Genomic DNA, 19262 nt, shown 5'->3' with positions numbered 1-19262 from the left:
TTGAGTTGGAGGTAAAGAGGAATGTAAGGTTTTGAGACACGGTTGTTACTTGATGCTTCTTGGGGGGATTTTAATCCGTAGGTGATTAATGCCCCCATCTCTGGGTCGGTGTGTTGCGGCCAGGGATCGTGTTTCTGACGGTTGTGTGATTGAAGGGTCACTTGTAGGATATAGTGGCTTTGGTTACAGGGATCTTGCAGGCATGGGGTCCTGCAAGGTTGGGGTATTGATCCGTAGGTGATTAATGCCTCGTATCTCTGGGTCGGTGTGTTGCGGCCAGGGATCGTGTTTCTGAAGGTTTGTGTGATTGGAGGGTCACTTGCGGAATACAGTGGCTTTGGTTACAGGGATCTTGCAGGCATGGGGTCCTGCAAGGTTGGGGTATTGATCCGTAGGTGATTAATGCCTCGTATCTCTGGGTCGGTGTGTTGCGGCCAGGGATTGTGTTCTGGTGGTGGAGTATGGCTTCTGGACCGGACTTATGGCGGGGGTAGGTCTGGTCCAGAGGCGGTTTAACGGATAATGTTGTTTGATTGGAGAGTCACTTGTAGGATATAGTGGCTCCGGTTACAAGGATCTTGCAGGCATGGGTCCTGCAAGGTGGGGGGTATTGATCCGTAGGTGATTCATACCTCATCTCCGGCCCGGTGTGTGTTGCGGCCAGGGATCATGTTTTGGTGGTGGAAGGTGGTTTCTGGACCGGGCCTACCCAGGGTTACGTATTGTATTACGTACTGTATTATTATTATTATTATGGTATTACCTATTGTTAAATGTTGGGGACGCCCGTTGGACGGCGCCCCCTTGTGTTAGTGTGTAAACAATAGGCAATAAAGGGCTGCTGTGGCCATATTTTACCAAGTCACAAGCAGTGTCCGTGTATTATTGATACCGGGAAAGGGTAATTTGGGAATAATATAGGAATCAACGACCGGAAAATCCCTCCTTGAAATGTCAAGAAAGCCATGGAACCCATAGGGTGTAGGGGCGACATGACAGCCCGGAGGGTAGGGAGTTGATGGGGTTAAACAGTGTTGGTTCGTTTAGGAATGAGGAAAAGAAGGTGATTGGTTAGGGGGTGGAGTGTGGTGGAAGGAAAGGAGGGAGCTTTATGGTGTATATAATAGGAGGTGGGAGTCAATTACTTCCTTTTTTGCACTTCCTGGATGACAGCTTCCCACCCACCCTCCCTTCTATTGTGTATTGTTATTATTGGTGTGTTTATATGCATGGATAATTATTCAATTTTAAGAGCCATTACAACAAAAAAAAAAAAATGAGAAAAGAAAGGATTGGAGAAAGTGTCGTTTATAAAATAAAAAAAAAAAAAAAAAAACGAAATAAAAGAGATTTCTTTGTGGATTGTGATGTATAGTGTCATTTGGGATTCTTGTAAGTGGGTGAATAAGATGGGGGTAATGTGGGAATATATGTATATGTATATGATGTGTATGATGTATATGTGTATGGTCAGCATAAATAATGGGGATTATGTCCTTTGTCACAGCAGCGGGGGTAGGTCTGGTCCAGAGGAGCTCTAATTGTTACTGGTGTTTGGATGGAGAGCCACTGGGGAAGGTACAATGGCTCCGGTTACTGGTGACCTGCAGGTACAAGGTTGTCTGCAGGGAGGAGGTATTGCTCCGTTGGTGATCAATGCCTTATATGCCTTATATATGGGTCAGGGTTGTTGCCAAGGATTATATATTAAGGAGTTGATGGTTGCCAGGGAGTCACAGGTGGCTACAGTGCCCCAGGTGACAGGTAATTGAAAGTACGGGTGTTTTTGGTTTGGGTAAGGGTATTACTCCTTTGGTGACTTTTACCTCATTTAAATATGAGACCATTGTTATGGTCAGTGATCCATTTTGGTGAAATGGTAATCGCAGGAGGAGTCACTGGTTGGGGTCATGGTTCTGGATCCAAGTGCAGTGCAAGCACGTGGTTCTGCAAGGCATAGGGGTTTTGATCCGTAGGTGATTAATACCTCTTATCTCTGGGCTAGTTGCAGCCGGGGATGTTGTTGGATTAAAGTCGCTAACGGGCTTTAAGGTTTTTGAGGTCACAGTTACTGTCATGCACATGGGGGATTGATCCGTAGGTGATTGATGCCTCATATCTCTGGGCTGGAGGTTGCAGCCGGGGATAATATTGAGTTGGAGGTAAAGAGGAATGTAAGGTTTTGAGACACGGTTGTTACTTGATGCTTCTTGGGGGGATTTTAATCCGTAGGTGATTAATGCCCCCATCTCTGGGTCGGTGTGTTGCGGCCAGGGATCGTGTTTCTGACGGTTGTGTGATTGAAGGGTCACTTGTAGGATATAGTGGCTTTGGTTACAGGGATCTTGCAGGCATGGGGTCCTGCAAGGTTGGGGTATTGATCCGTAGGTGATTAATGCCTCGTATCTCTGGGTCGGTGTGTTGCGGCCAGGGATCGTGTTTCTGAAGGTTTGTGTGATTGGAGGGTCACTTGCGGAATACAGTGGCTTTGGTTACAGGGATCTTGCAGGCATGGGGTCCTGCAAGGTTGGGGTATTGATCCGTAGGTGATTAATGCCTCGTATCTCTGGGTCGGTGTGTTGCGGCCAGGGATTGTGTTCTGGTGGTGGAGTATGGCTTCTGGACCGGACTTATGGCGGGGGTAGGTCTGGTCCAGAGGCGGTTTAACGGATAATGTTGTTTGATTGGAGAGTCACTTGTAGGATATAGTGGCTCCGGTTACAAGGATCTTGCAGGCATGGGTCCTGCAAGGTGGGGGGTATTGATCCTTAGGTGATTCATACCTCATCTCCGGCCCGGTGTGTGTTGCGGCCAGGGATCATGTTTTGGTGGTGGAAGGTGGTTTCTGGACCGGGCCTATCCAGGGTTACGTATTGTATTACGTACTGTATTATTATTATTATTATGGTATTACCTATTGTTAAATGTTGGGGACGCCCGTTGGACGGCGCCCCCTTGTGTTAGTGTGTAAACAATAGGCAATAAAGGGCTGCTGTGGCCATATTTTACCAAGTCACAAGCAGTGTCCGTGTATTATTGATACCGGGAAAGGGTAATTTGGGAATAATATAGGAATCAACGACCGGAAAATCCCTCCTGGAAATGTCATGTGACAACAGTGAAAGGAGCTCCATATAGAAATAAGTGAAAATGTTCACATCCCCAGACAGCTGCCAAGCTTTCTTTTTCAGGTTGTGAATATTTCTGTTCAGTGCTTGTTAAGCTTTTACTTGCATAAGAAATTATGTGGGGATTTTGATTGTTATCCTTATATTGCGCTAAACTAGCACCCAGTCCCACAGGACTGGCATCCGCAATTAGTTCGGTTCGAAGGGCTGGATCAAAGTAGGCCATGGTGGTTGTTGAGCAAAGTTCATTTTTAATTGCTTCAAAAGAGGTCTGACAGTCTTGGGACCATTGAAAAACACAGTTTTGCTCTGTAAGTTCCCTTAATGGATTGCTGATTGATGAAAAATTTAGAATATATCTAGCACAGTAGCTTGCCATGCCAGGCATTCTATGGAATTGAGGCTGCTTTGATGGATTCCACTTTCTTGGGATCAGGTTGTACTCCTTTCGCCGAGAAGATGTGACCATAGAACTCTAATGAACTTTTATCAAATTCGCATTTTTCTTTATTTAAAGTGAGTCCAGCAGAGTGCAGGCATTCGAAGATAGCATATAGAGCATGATTGTGTTCAGCTTGAGTTTTACCAAAAACCAGTATGTCCTCACTGTAATTTAAGGCATTTGGAATGTGTTGAATGACACTCCTTATCGCATCCTGAAAAATTTCCGTTGCTGAGCAGACCCCAAAAGTCAATCTTTTATATCTTCTGAGGTCCACATGTGTGGAAAATGTTGCCAAGTATCTGGATTCTGGACTCAGTTCTAATTGGTGATAGCCCTTATTGAAGTCGAGCTTTGAAAAGACCGCTGCTCCATTTAATAGATGAATGATGTCATCAATCGTGGGTGAGATATGTCTTTCTCTCTGGATAGCAGTGTTGGGCAGGCGAATGTCAACACACAGTCTCACCTGCTCAGGAGTCTTTGATTTTGGAACTACCACCAGTGGAGAAACCCACGGAGTGGGACCAGTAACAGTTTCAATAATGTCCTCATCCATGAGGAATTGGAGTTCCTTTTCTACATTCTTTCTCAGGTGAAAGGGAATACGTCTATGAGGCTGGGCTACCGGACGAACACTGTCATCCACATGAAGATGTACTTGAGAGTCCTTTAGTTTCCCCAAACCACTAAATAGGGAGGGAAAATTGTTCACCATGGCTTGTATCTCCATATCCACAGGGTCAGTTATGGTATGAATAATCTGGATGAGACCCAGCTTCAAGGCAGTATGATAGCTGAGAAGACAGCCTTCCAAACCTTGTAGTGTGTGAAAACTGGTTTTGCCTATTTTCTTTGTAGCGAAGTTCCGCGTCAAATTGTCCCCTTGTAGCTAGAGGTGTCTTACATCCATATGGAAAAATTTTAGTATGTACTTGCTGTAAAACTGGCTTTGTTTTCAATTATTCATATGTATTGCTGTCTATGATATCCACTGAAGCTCCCGTATCTATTGTAAAGGTGATGTTGGTGTTGCAGATTGGGAGTGTGATACATGGGGACTGTACTGAGCCAGTGGCAGAGGTGGTGAACACAGTTTTCAGCCACAGATATTTCTTCTGTGTCCTGATTCACCATTTTTATATTTGTGGGCTTTTTCATAGGCAGAGAACACTTGTTGTGTGCTGACTGGCCGACAGCTGCAAAATGATTCCCTTTTCCACATTTACTGCATGTCTGTCCTATAGCTTGACATTTGTTCAGGTGGTGAGGGAAATCCTGTCCACATCTATAACATTTCTGTTGTTTTGGGGCTTGCTTGTCTTGCGTACTTTTATGTTTGAGATTATGCAGATGTAAATTATCCCGATTCTCCATTGCAGTAGCCTGATGATCTGCTATTTCTATAGCACGGGCCATTTTGAGTAAGGCTACGTTCACACATTAGTTTTTTGGCATCAGGCACAATCCGGCGTGTGCCTGATGCAATGGATCCGGCGCAGAATATGCAAAAACGGATGCGCCTGATCCTTTTTTTTTATGGATCCAGTATACCTGATCTGTCAAAAAACGAATCCGGCTGGATCCGTGTTTTTCAATAAATTGGAGCATGCTCAGTTTAAAAAACGGATCCGGCAGCCACATCCGTTTTTTGTCGCATCGCACCGGATCCGGCGTCCATAGGCTTCCATTGTAAATCACGCCGTATCGCACCGCATTCGGCGCAATACGTTTTTTTTTCAGAGATTAAAAGTGTTCAATGAAACGTTCCACCCGGCCGCCGCATTGAGTAATTACGCCGGATCCATCAAAAGCCAAATGCAACGCAAGGCCATCCGGCACAATCCGGCGCTAATACAAATCAATGGGGATAAAACAAATCCGGCGCCGGATCCGTTTTATACGATTTTTCGGGATTGTGCCTGATGGAAAAAAACTGATGTGTGAACGTAGCCTAAGTCAGGCAGAGAGAGATCCTGCTGCAGAGCTTTGCGCCTTATATTATTAGACGAGCAGGTGACAATTACTTGAGAAAACTGGGCTTTACATGCTGCGATCTCGCTAGCGATCGTACCCGCCCCCTCGGTTGTGCGTCACGGGCAAATCGCTGCCTGTCGCGCACAACCTTGTTAGTCCTCGTCACATGCACTTACCTGACCTGCGACGTCGCTCTGGCCGGCAATCTGCTTCCTTTCTAAGGGGGCGGTTCGTGCGGCGTAACAGCGACCTCACACGGCAGGCGTCCAATAGAAGTGGAGGGGCGGAGATAAGCGGGACGTAAACATCCCGCCCACCTCCGTCCTTCCGCATTTCCGGTGGAGGCAGGTAAGGAGATGTTCGTCGCTCCTGCGGTGTCACACACAGCGATGTGTGCTGCCACAGGAACGACGAACAACATTGCTAATAAAAAGAGAACGATTTTTTGATTCAGGACGACCTCTCTGCGGCAAACGATTTTGTGCACTTTTGCGATCGTTTTAGGTCTCTCGAACATGTCACATGCTGCGATATCGCTAACGGCGCCGGATGTGCGTCACAAACAACGTGACCCCGACGATAATACGTTAGTGATACCATACCGTGTAAAGTCCGCTTTAGAATTTCATCATCTACATCTATGAATGCACATCCATGTGCTAGCTCTTTCAGCCGGGTTACATAGGTGTCTATGGATTCTTCCGGAAACTGCTTAGCAATCCTGAACTTGTATCTTTCATATCTGATGTTTTGTTTGGGGTTGAAATAGTCAGTGAGAGCTTTGGTGCAATCGTGTCTGTCTCGGCTGCAGGTAACGTGCTGTATATGTCATAGACTCCTGTGCCTGCGCAATGCAGGAGCACCGCTTTCTTTCTTTTCCCCTCTTTTATGTCTATAGCTTCTAGGAAGTTTTCAAACCTGTTTAGCCATTTTCTCCAGTTATGGGAGAAATTAATGACTTCAGTCATGTTAAACTGTGGGAAGGTGTGCAAATATTCAGCCATGATGGAGGCTCTCAGTGGTGCTGGCGCGTGGAGCGGTAAGGGTACTTTCACACTTGCGTTGTTTGACAGCCGTCGCAATCCACCGCTTTGGGAAACAGCGCAATCCGTTAATGGATGTGCGCTGTTTCCCATTGACTTGTATTGATGACGCATTGCGACAAATGGCCTTGCGTTGTATCTGCAGGCCGACGCTGCGTTGCATCCGCCGGGCGAAAAGGACGCATGTAGTGTTTTTCTGAGCTTCCCAGAGCATCAAAAAAACGCAATGTGCTGGATTCCGTCGGCGTCTGTCATTTTTATAATGGAGCCCATGGTGGTGGAATCCGTCATTTGACGGATTCCTGTGACGGATCCGTCTTTACACAACTGCGCATGCTCAGTTGAGTAAATTGCTGAAAAAAAAGCTACAATGGATTCCGCTGTTTTGCAGGATCTGTCGCATCAGCTGTGCCACTATATGCAACGCATCTGTTACATCCGTCACACAACGCAATGCAACGGATGCCGCACAGCGCAAGTGTGAAACTAGCCTCAAACAGGGATCAGTACTCACACGTGCATCCGGTGATTATATCCCACCTACGACGCCAGTTGTAATATCCACACGGTGTAAGGAATCCACAAGAGTAACTTGTAACTGTACTTTATTCTTTATTCTCCAGCATACAGCATACAGTTACATCAGCATGGTCTGCTCTAAACTGAAGCTAAAAACATCCTTTCCACCACGATGCTGAAGTTGGTTTCTTATTCGTCCAGTTTCTTATTCGGGGCTGAAGTTGGTTTCTTATTCGTCAGTTTCTTATTCGGCAATTTAGTTTTTTCAGTTTTTTATGCATTTAACAACAAAAATAACAGATCACAATAATAAAATACAATGCACTGATGTGCCCTAATATAAATACACTCAAAATCAGCTGCAAAAATTATAAAACTGGCAAAAAAGTGGGCATCAAAGTGGGCACCAAAGTATGTTAGTGAAAGGGTTAAATGGCTTTGGGCCACTGATCTAACACCAGAATTGCATATCTAGTGAAGCCTCTAATCAAACTGAAGTGACTCCAGCCTGGCCCAAAGGAGTTCTGGGCATCAGAACTGGCATCAAAGTGGGCACACAGCCAATTTTCACAGATTTGAATAAGTAACTGGTGTTTTTGAGGGGTTATATGGCTTTGGGCCACTGATCTCACACCACATTTACATACCTAGTGATGCCTCACATCAAATTCAGATCATTCCAGCCTGGCCCAAACAGGTTCTGGGCATCAGAACTGGCATCAAAGTGGGCACACAGCCAATTTTCACAGATTTGAATAAGTAACTGGTGTTTTTGAAGGGTTAAATGGCTTTGGACCACTGATCTCACACCACATTTACATACCTAGTGATGCCTCACATCAAATTCAGATCATTCCAGCCTGGCCCAAACAGGTTCTGGGCATCAGAACTGGCATCAAAGTGGGCACACAGCCAATTTTCACAGATTTGAATAAGTAACTGGTGTTTTTGAGGGGTTAAATGGCTTTGGGACACTGATCTCACACCACATTTACATACCTAGTGATACCACACATCAAATTTAGATCACTCCAGCCTGGCCCAAACAGGTTATAGGCATCAGAACTGGCATCAAAGTGGGCAAAACCCCAGTTTTCACAGATTTGAATAAGTAACTGGTGTTTTTGAGGGGTTAAATGGCTTTCGGCCACTGATCTCACACCACATTTACATACCTAGTGATGCCACACATCAAATTCAGATCACTCCAGCCTGGCCCAAACAGGTTATGGGCATCAGAACTGGCATCAAAGTGGGCAAAACCCCAGTTTTCACAGATTTGAATAAGTAACTGGTGTTTTGAGGGGTTAAATGGCTTTGGGCCACTGATCTCACACCACATTTACATACCTAGTGAGGCCAAACATCAAATTCAGATCACTCCAGCCTGGCCTAAACAGGTTCTGGGCATCAGAACTGGCATCAAAGTGGGCACACAGCCAATTTTCACAGATTTGAATAAGTAACTGGTGTTTTTGAGGGGTTAAATGGCTTTGGGCCACTGATCTCACACTACATTTACATACCTAGTGATGCCTCACATCAAATTCTGATCACTCCAGCCTGGCCCAAACAGGTTCTGGGCATCAGAACTGGCATCAAAGTGGGCAAAACCCCAGTTTTCACAGATTTGAATAAGTAACTGGTGTTTTTGAGGGGTTAAATGGCTTTGGGCCACTGATCTCACACCACATTTACATACCTAGTGATGCCAAACATCAAATTCTGATCACTCCAGCCTGGCCCAAACAGGTTCTGGGCATCAGAACTGGCAAAGTGGGCAAAACCCCAGTTTTAAAGATTTGAATAAGTAACTGGTGTTTTTGATGAGTTAAATGGCTTTGGGCCACTGATCTCACACCACATTTACATACCTAGTGATACTACACATCAAATTCAGATCACTCCAGCCTGGCCCAAACAGGTTATAGGCATCAGAACTGGCATCAAAGTGGGCAAATGGCCAGTTTTCACAGATTTGAATAAGTAACTGGTGTTTTTGAAGGGTTAAATGGCTTTCGGTCACTGATCTCACACCACATTTACATACCTAGCGATGCCCCACATCAAATTCAGATCACTCCAACCAGGCCCAAACAGGCTGGAGTGATCTGAATTTGATGTGTGGCATCACTAGGTATGTAAATGTGGTGTGAGATCAGTGACCGAAAGCCATTTAACCCCTCAAAAACACCAGTTACTTATTCAAATCTGTGAAAATTGGCTGTGTACCCACTTTGGTGCCAGTTCTGATGCCCAGAACCCCTTTGGGCCAGGTTGAAGTCACTTCAGTTTGATTAGAGGCATCACTAGATATGCAATTCTGGTGTTAGATCAGTGGCCCAAAGCCATTTAACCCTTTCACTAACATACTTTGGTGCCCACTTTGATGCCCATTTTTTTGCCAGTTGTATAATTTTTGCAGCTGATTTTGAATGTATTTATATTAGGGCTCATGAGTGCGTTGTATTTTATTATTGTGATGTGTTATTTTTGTTGTTAAATGCATAAAAAACTGAAAAAACTAAATTGCCGAATAAGAAACTGACGAATAAGAAACCAACTTCAGCATCGTCTTTCCACCTCTCTTCCTGTCCCTACCCACAATTCCCCAGACCTGGTTTTTCTTAGACAGATAGAATCATTGTACCTTACATCGAGTGTCATGCGAAGACTCGCAGTAATCCCTGTGTGGCCTCGGCCTAACACTGTGGTAGTGTAAGACGATGTGACTAATCCCAGCTGCTCATTTTTATAATGCTTCTGTATTGTAATAAGACGTGTCTGATATCAGCTGCTCTCCCCTATAGGCCTAATCCTGCTGTTCTGTAATAAGGTGTGATTGGTATAAGATGCACGTCTTAAATTGGTTTTATCAGCAGGATCCAAGATACTGAAATGCAATATGGCTCTGTGTCTTTTCAGCATATTGTGTCACTGTGGGTATAGATGAAAGGGAGTACGGCCATGTGGGTAACCATGGAAACACATAAGCCTGCATAGGCGCTGAGTGATAAATTCCGGACCATATGAGACAAATTGCAAAGTTGTGTTGTTTTTTTGCTTTGCCTGATGTTCTATATATACTATGTACTGGAAATACTGCACTTGGATTGATCAGCTGTGATTTAGTGGTGATCTATACGATCTCATTATTACCACAAAGCCTGGTGACTTGGGAGTCTGAGTATAGGATAGACGTGTTGTAGCCAATAGAAGGGAAGTCATAATAAGCAGCTTGGTGCCTGATCTTCTGTCAGAATAAGATTGTAGTCTCCAGTGAATTTTTTATGGTGGAAAATCGGCTCCCCAGGAAGGATAAGCCGGAGGAATTGTCAGTGATATCCCTCCCAAATGCTGCTCCCATGCACCAGACGTGGAATCACGGAGAGGTCAGGAAATTCCAGAGCAACCAACGTCAGAAAGGAATGTGAAGAGCTTTGTTTCTCCTCTCCATTTCCTTCAACTTCTCAAAACAATCAAGTTCATCACTAAGATAAGCAAGTTTTATGGATAAAATGCTATGAGTAGGAATGGGGGGGCAAATACTTCTATGTATAGATAAGAGATAGATAGATGAATTAAAGGGAACCTGTCACTATAGGTGGCTTTACACACTGCAACATCGCAAACGACATCGCTGTAACGTCACCGGTTTTGTGACGTAATAGCGACCTCCCCAGCGACATTGCAGTGTGTGAAACACATCAGCGACCTGGCCCCTGCTGTGAAGTTGTGATCGCTACAAATCGTTCAGGACCATTCTTTGGTCCTTTGTTTCCCGCTGTGCAGCAAAGTCTCAGTGTGTAAAAGGACTTTACAGCGACTTTGTTAGCGACTTCCCTTTCAAAAAGCTGCTTTACAACGTCCCCAAAGACTATATAGGTCGTTCTGCAGGTCCGGATCGCTGTTGCGTCGCTGGCCAGGTTTGCCTGTTTGACAGCTCACCAGCGATTTTGTAGCGATCCCGGCCAGGTTAGGATCGCTGGTGGGATCGCTAGAAAGTTTCAGTGTGTAAAGGGGCCTTATGAGATACTCTATTTACCTGATATAGGGATAATCTGCAGGTGAACAGCATTTATACCCTGTAACGCTGGCTTGTGGAATTTTGCATCTCCCTGCAGCCACCCTCCTTCAGTCATTGGGGCGTTGCAGGGAGACATTACAGTCACGGCTCATTGTACTTTGATTGACAGCCTGCTTTGTACACACACTTGCTGCACACATACACTGCTGAGCGGGCTGTCAATCAAAGTGCTGCTTGTGACTGTAACCCCTCTCTACATTGCTCCAATGACTGAAAACGACCAGCTGCAGGGAGAATATATAGTAATGTTTTTCCCTGTGGCTGCTGCTCCAATAAAATAGTTACACAGAGTTTCAATGTTATTTACTTAAAGACGCTATATCTGAAGGTATATGGGATTTTATAAGGTAACAGATTACATTTAAAAGGGAATCTGTGATTGGGATTTTACCCCAAAAACTATTTCTATGTATAAAAAAATTGTTTAAAAGAACTGAGAGTCCTCAGTGGTTGATACCTTTTAATGGCTAACTGAAAAGATGGTAATAATTGCAAGCTTTCCAGACTACTCAGGTCTCTTCATCAGGCATGGTATAACACAAAATCTGAAGAGTTCTTCAGATTTTGTGTTATACCATGCCTGATGAAGAGACCTGAGTAGTCTCGAAAGCTTGCAATTATTACCATCTTTTCAGTTAGCCATTAAAAGGTATCAACCACTGAGGACTCTCAGTTCTTTTAAACAATTTTTTTATACATAGAAATAGTTTTTGGGGTAAAATCCCAATCACAGATTCCCTTTTAAATGTAATCTGTTACCTTATAAAATCCCATATACCTTCAGATATAGCGTCTTTAAGTAAATAACATTGAAACTCTGTGTAACTATTTTATTGGAGCAGCAGCCACAGGGAAAAACATTACTATATATTCTCCCTGCAGCTGGTCGTTTTCAGTCATTGGAGCAATGTAGAGAGGGGTTACAGTCACAAGCAGCACTTTGATTGACAGCCCGCTCAGCAGTGTATGTGTGCAGCAAGTGTGTGTACAAAGCAGGCTGTCAATCAAAGTACAATGAGCCGTGACTGTAATGTCCAATCAACCACTGAGGACTCTCAGTTCTTTTAAATATTTTTTTTTATCTCTACTGGCTAAGGGGTGCTTTACACACAGCGAGATCGCTGCTGAGTCACGTTTTTTGTGACGCAGCAGTGACCTCATTAGCGATCTCGCTGTGTGTGACACTGAGCAGCGATCTGGCCCTCGCTGTGAGATCGCTGCTCGTTACACACAGCCCTGGTTCATTTTTTTATTGTTGCTCTCCCGCTGATAAGCACAGATCACTGTGTGTGACAGCGAGAGAGCAACAATCCTGAATGTGCAGGGAGCCGGCGTCTGACAGCCTGCGGTAAGCTGTAACCAGGTAAACATCGGGTAACCAAGGTGGTTACCCGATATTTACCTTCGTTACCAGCATCTGCAGCTCTCACGCTGCCAGTACCGGCTCCTGCTCCCTGCACACGAGCCGGCAGGACACATCGGGTAAATAAGCAAAGGTTTGCTTATTAACCCGATGTGTGCTGTGGCTACGAGTGCAGGGAGCCAGCGCTAAGCGGTGTGCACTGGTAACTAAGGTAAACATCGGGTAACCATACCCGATGTTTACCTTAGTTACCAGTGTCCGCAGCTTCCAGACGCCGGCTCCGTGCAAGCGCAGCGTCGCTTCCACATCGCTGCTGGCTGGGGGCTGGTCACTGGTCGCTGGTGAGATCTGCCTGTTTGACAGCTCACCAGCGACCATGTAGCGATGCAGCAGCGATCCTGACCAGGTCAGATCGCTGGTGGGATCGCTGCTGCATCGCTAAAGTGTGACGGTACCCTTACACGGTACAAAGATATATTTCTATGTATATAATTTAAAGACAGGTCTAGTAATACCTTTACATGACTGGTCTGAACCTATATTACTCAGACATTTGCATTTGAATAGGTGTGAGAATGAGGCTGAAGTGTTTTAGATGTGTGGAAACTCTTTCCAAACGTCTGTCACTTCCGCTCTATTCCCCGCCCAGCATTGCCGCCTCCTACATGATTGACAGCCTCTATGCTGTGTGACTTCAAGCATGGAAGCTGTCAGGCATGCTGAGGCGGTGCTGGGTACGGAATAGAGCTGGAGTGACAGAAGTTTTGAAAGAGCTTCCACAAGTCCAAATCACTTCACCCTCATTTGGATATTCATTAAATGCTAATATCTCAGTAAAGAAGGAACAATCTGTTTTAGAAATAGCTACATTCACATTCAGAAATAGTTTGGAGGGTGATATTGTGATGCCCCGGACTAGTCGGGTCATCCCAGGTAGTCACACACAACATCACACCCCCCTCCCGGTTAGGTAACATCAGCCAACCTAAAAACCTTGTCACCACCCTCCTGGTTTGATGTCCACACCAGGGGGGCGGAGCCAGGCGGTTGGCTCCGCCCATCAAGGAGTTCACAGGCCTGGAGGCGGGAAAACAGTTAGTCTGGTCTAGAGGAGAAGTCAAGATCAATGAGTAGAGTAGTCAAGTTCAGAGTGGAGTGAGGAGCAGTCAAGGTCACGGGCAGTCCTGTGTCCGCGCCCTGATAAGAGACTACCAGGTGGCTGGGTCGGAGCCTAGTCACCATTGGCAAGGAGGCAGACGGTGGTGGCCACCTGCAGGAGACCAGGAATGTGACCGGTGGAACCGTAAGGGAGCGGGACAGGGTAGTGGCCCGCCGGAACCGAACCGGGGAACCAACTGGATACCGGAGCACCACGCAGGGTACTCAGACCCAGTACAAAGTCCTGAACCGACAGGGCCGAGTCCAATCAACTAATTGTGGACTGGACTTAAGGACCAATCTCACACAAGTCCCTTTCGAAGACAACAGCCCAACCATACAGGGTAAAGCCACCGCCAAGGCATAGAGACCCAAAGGGCCAGCGTCTGCGGGCAAACGGGCTCCTACGGCATATACAAGTCGGGGAGTGGACTACTGGTGTCTAGGCATAGGAGTCAAACATTTACACACAGAGGTGCAGGAGAAAGGCGGAAACCACCAACCTATTCTGGGAGAAGCTGCAGCCAGCTGCAGGCCCCGTTCATCACTCCGTTTGGTTTAACAGAGACTCCAGTGTCTTGTGTCAGAGTGAGTACACCAGTGCCATCAGGCACCGCACCGCACTGCACCGCAACACTTCACCCTGCCCCCCGGCCCTCGCCTACTGGGCCCCGGGACCAACACCCCCTACCCACGGAGGAGTCAACACCTAGCTGCGCCATTACACCGCTCCCGGGAGCCCCCCATACCTTCACCGCAGCGGTGGTGTCTACAATCACCACAACCCGTGGATGGCATCACAAACTAACATCCAAAACCAAACCATCGCGGCCTCGGCCGTGGAACTCATCACCCAAATCCCTGCGTGTAGCGCCAACTCCCCTGCAGAGCGACGTGACCCCCAGGTCCGTGAGAGGCTCGAGTCACCACCCGCAGTATGAGCACGGATCCAAGCGGCTCGTCGGTCGCAGCTGGGCCCGCAGGGTGGTACACATTGACTCTTCTGGCGTCTGTGAACAGGATAGAACCATCCACTTACCTGTGGAAGTGCGCCTTCAGATCATCGCCAGCGGCGTCCCGCTGGAAAATTGGAGAATCCGCCATCTTGGGCGCGAAATGTTCCCGCCCGAGCCGTCTTACCTGAACAGAAAGGGCGCGAAGACGAAGCCTCGCCCCACCGAGAGCAGAGCGGAGCAAAAAGCAAGTGAAGTGCTCGGAAAACACCAAGGGGGGGAGTGGGTGAAGAATGGCGACATGTAACTAGTGCAGTGGAGTGCAGGGACGCTAGGACTCTGCCGAAACCCGTTCCTGGACACCAACGCGGCAGGATGTGGCGGAAGATCCAGGCCCAAGTCCACTTCATGCTGGTGAAGTGGACGTCGGGGATGAAGGGCCTAGCTGCAGCTGTCCGGGCGCGCGAAGTGGAAATAATCTCGGAAGAGCGGGTAAGCAGTGACCCACGCCCCTATGTCCCCCAGGGATCGGCGGCTGCAACTGAGGGACCAGGCCTGCTTCCGTCCGCCACATCGTCTCCCTCGTCGCCCGTGTCCGCAGCCAACGCCCCGACTGACCCGCTGCCATAGTCCTTGGCAGCGGAGCCCGTACCACCTACGGGGGAGGACCCAGTTACTGGGCCCTCAGGCCTTACTGTCACCATTGCTCCAGTACCGCCGACGACATCCCATCCGGCCCCGAGCATGGCCGCAACAGAGATGGTGACGGCTCCGGCAGTCCGCCCGGCCGCAACGGTGGCGACCCTCGCCCAGAAGCCCAGACCCCCGGCCTCGACTGAGGCATGACGGGGACGCAGCTGCCAAGCGGCAGAGCAGGCCACGTCACAGCAGTGTCCCTCATTACCGAAGATGCCAGTCGTATCCGGCACGGAGGGACTCCAGCTGGGCCCGTCCCCCACACAGGCTGATCCGGAGCAGGCCACTGATCAATGGGGCCCACAGCAGTATGAGAGACCGGTCGTAGCCGGCGCTGAGGGCACCCAAGTGGTCCTGGCTCCTGGGTAGGAAAGCGGATGTGCCTGCCCGCGTTTATTCTGAAGAAAGTTGAAGTGGTAGCGGAACCCGGCGGCTAAGTTGAACAGTCCCTGTTGGGACCATACTGCCCGTCCACATTGGGACTTTTGTTGCTCCCATTTTACAAAAGACAAGGTCGAAAACTTGCAGGCCACCCGAAAACATTTGGGCATGTAAATAATACCCCCCCTTAACCAGCCGTCCGGTTTCACCGCCTCCGGAGAGGCAGACTGGAGGAAGGGCCTGCGGGAAGCTGTTGGCCGAGGTCCCCCACCACTACAACCGGTGGCCATCCTCCGAGTCAGTGGGCCCCTGGACGTGGGGCCTCTGAAAGGACTGTGAAATCCCGCACCCGTCCCGTTAAAACACCTGGGCCCGTTCCTGGACTGGGGAAAAGGGGTGCTGCCCACTTCTTAGGGGCAGCATCAAGGTCTAGGTTGTTTGGGTGGGTGAGGAGCCGGTTCCCATGTTATTAAAAATGTTATCGTAACGTTCAAGTATGTGCCTCCCGTATGGGAAGATTCAAAAGATAAAAATGTTGAAATGTTATTATGCTTGTATTAAGTTCCGTTTTCTATCTTTCAGAAAAAACAAAAATAAACCGGTGATGGACGGGCAGCCCACGGATGGTCTGCATTAAACCAAGGGGGAATGTGATTAGTCGGGTCGTCCCAGGTAGTCACACACAACACCACACTCCCCTCCCAGTTAGGTAACATCAGCCAACCTAAAAACCTTGTCACCACCCTCCAGGTTTGATGTCCACACCAGGGGGGCGGAGCCAGGCGGTTGGCTACGCCCACCAAGTAGTTCACAGGCCTGGAGGCGGGAAAAACAGTTAGTCTGGTCTAGAGGAGTAGTCAAGTTCAAGGAGTAGAGTAGTCCAGTTCAGAGTGGAGTGAGGAGCAGTCAAGGTCACGGGCAGTCCTGTGTCCGTGCCCTGATAAGAGACTACCAGGTGGCTGGGTCGGAGTCCAGTCGCCATTGGCAAGGAGGCAGACGGTGGTGGCCGCCTGCAGGAGACCGAGAATACGACTGGTGGAACCGTAAGGGACTGGGACAGGGTAGTAGCCCGCCTGAACCGAACCGGGGAACCAACTGGATACCGGAGCACCAGGCAGGGTACTCAGACCCAGTACAAAGTCCTGAACCGATAGGGCCGAGTCGAATCAACTGATTGCGGACTGGACTTAAGGACCTATCCCACACAAGTCCCTTTCGAAGACAACAGCCCAACCATACAGGGTAAAGCCACTGCCATGGCATAGAGACCCAAAGGGCCAGCGTCTGCGGGCAAACGGGCTCCTACAGCATATACAAGTCGGGGAGCGGACTACCGGTATCTAGGCATAGGAGTCAAACATTTACACACAGAGGTGCAGGAGAAAGGCGGAAACCACCAACCTATTCTGGGAGAAGCTGCAGCCGGCTGCGGGCCCAGTTCATCACTCTGTTTGGTTTACCAGAGACTCCAGTGTCTTGTGTCAGAGTGAGTACACCAGTGCCATCAGGCCCCGCACCGCACTGCACAGCAACACTTCACCCTGCACCCCGGCCCTCGCCTACCAGGCCCCGGGACCAACACCCCCTACCCACGGAGGGGTCAACACCTAGCTGCACCATTACACCGCTCCCGGGAGCCCCCCATACCTTCACCGCAGCGGTGGTGTCTACTATCACCACAACCCATGGATGGCATCACAAACTAACATCCAGAACCAAACCACCGCGGCCTTGGCCGTGGAACTCATCACCCAAATCCCCACGTGCAGTGCCAACTCCCCTGCAGAGCGACGTGACCTCCGGGTCCGTGAGAGGCTCGAGCCACCACCCGCAGTACGAGCACGAATCCGAGCGGCTCGGCGGTCGCAGCCAAGCCCGCGGGGCGTTACAATATCCTTCAGAGAATTTCCCTTTTCCTGTGTGGAATAGGTTTTTCAACTTATTTTATTTTCCTTATCTTCATTTCCAAGGTTATTAGTGGCATTAATGGGTTAATCCTCTACGCAGCTGTTGTAGGACTGTTAGTATGTTAGGAGGTACAAAAAATGTTTGAGAGCAACTGTGACCAGCCTGAGCCTTCTGAAGATGGTGAACCCGTCCTCTAAACAGTCTGTGATTCCTTCTTTCTCTCCGTCCACAGGGCTCTGCACTGCCTTCCTGCCCCATATTGAGCTCGGTGTAACTTTCTCTGCACCATAGTGTGGCTACACAACGCTGTGCGGGTAACGGGCACCGCCACTCAGGAAACTCCGTGAGATTTTGCTGCTTATCGGTTTAAAGGACACGAAACATAAAACAGAAATCAACCAATCATTTCCGTATCTTTCCCACGCACAGATTGAAATGGGAAATGGCTGATTAAGTTGTTATCCTCAGTAAACCTCAATATAGTTCATCGTCAAAGAGAAATCAACATTCACCAATCTGCATGAATATAATGAAGAGCCAAAAAAATGGAAACATACCACAGGAAGCCAACCGTAGGGATCATATCATTAGCTTTTTATTTATGATCATTTTACATGTTTTACAGTCTTTTACATTTAATGATTCAGGCAATCTGATCATCTGGAATCTATCAGCTCCCGTTGATGTATTTTACTACATCGCTGAATGTACTTTCCATGTTTGGGATTGTGAGATAAGAACAAAATTGCAAACTTCCAGCCCTAGCAATAGATTCACTTTACTGATTTCACTTTGGACCATTATGATGGTTTAGTGCACCCCCCACTGCTCTTATTGTTGTCACCACATTGGCATAATGTCTTTTCTGTAGTCAATCTCCAGTTTGTATCAAACTGCTCAACTTAATATAAACATTTTTTTTTTATCAAAGGATTATACAGCAAATGAGCACAGCAGCCTCATCAAGCCTAAAGCCCTCCATACACATGAGGTGGCGGTCAGCCAAACAATGATTCGGCCAATTGTTTAGATGGCAGTCATCTTGGCCGGCTCTCCCATACACAGGAGCACTTGTTCAGCCGAGCACTTCTGTATTCTCTATGAGAGGGCTTATCCTCGGGAGAACAAAATGATCTGCACTATGAAATCAGATATGACAGATCCTTAAATGGAAACTGGCACCAGAACAGTAAGGTAGTTGCTACCTACCTGCCTGTTGTAACTGGCACCAGTCTTCGCTGGCACAGAGCAGTCACAGACCGCTGCAGGCAATACAATGGCTTTGTCAGCAGCACGTGGGCTTATTTTCCGCTCTGCTCTGTAGACGGGGCAGGGCAGCCGACATCATGCTGTTTAGCAGCTGGCATCCCGTTGTGTAACTAGGGGAACTGGCTGTCAATCAGCATGACGTCTGCTGTCCCGGCCCATCTATAGAGCAGAGTGGATGAGAACCTGCTGCTCTGTTGACGCAACGTCAGCGGAAGAAGCTGAATCACAAGCAGCAGCGAGCTGTGACTGATCCGTGCTGGCAAATAAAAGCGCCAGACAAAACAAGCAGGTACGTAGCAACTACCTTCTGTTAGTGCTTAGGAACATTGAAAAATAAA

Source organism: Anomaloglossus baeobatrachus, chromosome 2, assembly GCF_048569485.1.
Source record: "Anomaloglossus baeobatrachus isolate aAnoBae1 chromosome 2, aAnoBae1.hap1, whole genome shotgun sequence".
Taxonomy (NCBI): Eukaryota; Metazoa; Chordata; class Amphibia; order Anura; family Aromobatidae; genus Anomaloglossus; species Anomaloglossus baeobatrachus.
This window is presented reverse-complemented; position numbering follows the sequence as displayed.